This window comes from Zingiber officinale, chromosome 11B (assembly GCF_018446385.1).
Source record: "Zingiber officinale cultivar Zhangliang chromosome 11B, Zo_v1.1, whole genome shotgun sequence".
Taxonomy (NCBI): Eukaryota; Viridiplantae; Streptophyta; class Magnoliopsida; order Zingiberales; family Zingiberaceae; genus Zingiber; species Zingiber officinale.
In genome coordinates, this window is record NC_056007.1 from 20,991,618 (window position 1) to 20,994,801 (window position 3,184).

At 35.8% G+C, this 3,184-nt stretch overlaps 1 long non-coding RNA gene across 1 annotated transcript; it reads left to right on the forward strand.

Annotated features, from left to right (window-relative positions):
- The first annotated feature begins 592 nt into the window (after positions 1 to 592).
- On the forward strand, positions 593 to 950 carry LOC122033558. Its single transcript, XR_006126580.1, has 3 exons — positions 593 to 635; positions 717 to 846; positions 915 to 950. It is a non-coding gene; the product is annotated as an uncharacterized LOC122033558 (long non-coding RNA).
- The last annotated feature ends 2,234 nt before the right edge of the window (positions 951 to 3,184 follow it).

Consider the following 3,184-nt stretch of genomic DNA (forward strand, 5'->3'; position numbering starts at 1 on the left):
ATGGTATGATCCAACCCCAAGAACAGGTACCAGAATACATCCAAATTATAATTTAGTAGAGGTTAATGCAAACAGAAGGTTCAATAAGTTTGAACCTTTCATTTTTGCAATACAAGCGGGTCAGGTTGTTTATCTTGAATATCCTACGAAGAGAAGAGCTAGTGAATGGTTGTCTGTTTGTCAATTGAAGTCTCGTTCTACCATAGAAATGTCGAACACTATTACTGCTCAAAACCATGATGCATTTCAGAATGACGAAGTAGAGAGACATTCGGTTGATTCACAACTCCAATCTACATCACAATTACTTGTAGATGGTAATGCCACTGACGAGGAGATAGATGATGGAGAGAAATCCAGCAGTGAGGATTTTGTTGAACTAATAGAGTCTGGCGACGACGACTTACAAACTGTTAATGTTGAGTAGAAATGCTTCCAGAGTCTAGCATTAATTAAATTTTAGCATTATTATTCATCTAGTAAGTTATGCTTTAATCATGTTTTGTTGCTTATTTATCATGTTATTAAAGACCTATTATCATGTGCTGTAATATGTTTTTGTAGATATAAGGTATCATGGCAGATCTTCTAGCACCACTCCGTGGATCCACCGTACTTAGGGTTGTTGGAGAGTCGTAAGTATTTTTTTTATTATTAGTAATTCAAGTTCTTTATTTATAACATATATCTTATGTCTTAATATTGCTTATATGTAGATTTACTCCCGACGGCCATCGAGTATCCACATATATCACACGGAAATTTAAGGAAAGAGTCTGCATATCTGGGACTACATGGAGACATGTAGATACTGGAACTAAGGATTTCTATTATCAAGAATTTGTGGTAAGTAAATAGAATATGTACATTATATTTATCCTTTAATATTCTAAAATTTTATTTTTAAATTGCAGAAAAAATATACATGGGAGGAGGGGCACGAGGTAGAATTTGCAAAAACTTGGAATATTTATTGTGCCAAGTTGTACAAAGACCTATTATACTATGTGAGAAAGGATGGCACACGGCCTGCTTATGTATCCGACGAGATTTGGAGTGCATGGACGGCCACTTGGTCTGCAGAAAGATAGCAGACAAAGGCTCTAAAAGCTCGAGCGAATAGGAATACAGAGCCAGGTGGCCCGAGTACCGGATCTGCTCGGCATACATCAAGATCTCGATCCATTGTTGAGCACGCTATGGATCTGGTGATTTTAATTTAAAGTTATATAAATTAAATTTTTATTTATTAATGAACTTGTATAATTTTAGCCAAATTTAGTTGTGCATGCAGGAGCATTCTTTAGAAAGACAACCCACTTGCTTGGAGATCTTTCTCAAAACTCACCAGAGACAGGATGTCACATATATTGATGATCGATCAAAGAACATTGGGGTTTGAATTATTAACTTGCAATTTATATTTAATCTTTAATAATGATTAATTAGCTTTAATAATTGTGTATAATATATAAATTGTATATTTTTTCTACACAGGAGGAAATGACAAGCAGGGTTGCTCAGGCATCTCAGCCACCAGTAGAGGGAGGGGAGTCACAGGATCTATCCACCCAGGAAATAAATGAAATTTATTATGATGTTGTGGGTGGAAGGACAAAGAACTCCTCCCTCTACGGCCTTGGTTCCCAGGCCAAGGTGGTATTTGATCGCTTGAGGACTCCTAGGGGCCGTGCGAGTTCCTCTTCTTCTTCTTCTGAGGTGGAGTCATTAAGAAAAGAAAACCAAGACTTGAAGACTCAGATGACTACCATGGATCAGAAGTGGGAGAAGAAGTGGGTTGCACAGGAGCAGACATTGGCCTAGATGCAAGCAATCATTGCACGATGGGACCCATCACAGCAGCCCCAGTCAGAGGAGACCCCAGACCCATCAAACCCAGACCCCGCTGATGATTAGATTTTGTTGAGGTATGTTTAACTATAACTTGATTTTTTTTAGATTTTTTTAGAAATTCATTAAGTCAAATATATTTATTGTATTGGGATATTATTAGATGCTTATCTTAAAGTGTTTTACATTTTTCAGGAATTCATACTGATACATTCACCATCACCACTATTATTGGTTATACAAAATATAATCCAGGTATTTTTTTTACAAGTAAAATTAGTTATATATAACAATGTTTGAGTTATATTACATTTGCATCGATTTATTCTAATCATAATCTATTGTATTTGACTTTTACAGGATTATATTCGGATATATGTATAAGTGATGTATCATGGTATGTATTTTGGATATTTTGTATTTGTCGTTCACTTATATACTTTTAGATACTTATGATTGTGAGAACTTGATACTTAGATTTTATTATAGTTTGGAGATTTTCTATTTGTCGTTCAGTTATGTTTATATATTTGTTGCATGTTGTATTTTGGAGATTGTGGATTGATTTATATTGTGATCTTGTTGTTGTATGTTGTTAATATATTATGTGGATTGTGTTTGTGATGCCATCGCTTGTGATGCTTTGTATTTGTATTAAATTTGTATATGGGAAACGAGCAAAACAGGGGCTGGATTCCAAATTTTTTCCAGTTTTTTACCGACGGAATTATAGTTTCTGTCGGTAAATTATTGAAAAGCACAGTGTTTTTTGCGATATATTCCCAACGGAATCATTGTTTCCGTCGGGAATCACCGACGAAAACAGTGATTCCGTCAGTGTTTACCGACGGAAACAGTGATTCCGTCGGTGATTACCGACGGAATCAGGGGTTCCGTCGGCATACTACCGATGGAATCACTGGTTCCGTCGGCATACTACCCACGGAATCACTGTTTCCGTCAGTAAACACCGACGGAATCACTGTTTCCGTCGGGAGTCTCCGTTTACCGCCGTTTGTTTTTTTTACCGACAGGTAAGAAACTCAGTCGGTAATATACCGACGGAATTATATATTCAGTCGGTACCTACCGACGAATATACTTTTCCGTCAGTAAAGTGAATGCCGACCAAAATACTTCCGATATCATAAATTCCATCGGTATTCCGTCGGTAATGTCATATACCGACGGAATATTCAGTCGGTAATAATGGTATTTTTTGTAGTGAAATACACATTTCTAACTTCAGAAGAAATCTTAACTTAAAAAAATATTATTTGAGAATTTTTTTTTAAGAAACAAACATTTTTCTTAAGAGAAAAAAAAATATTTT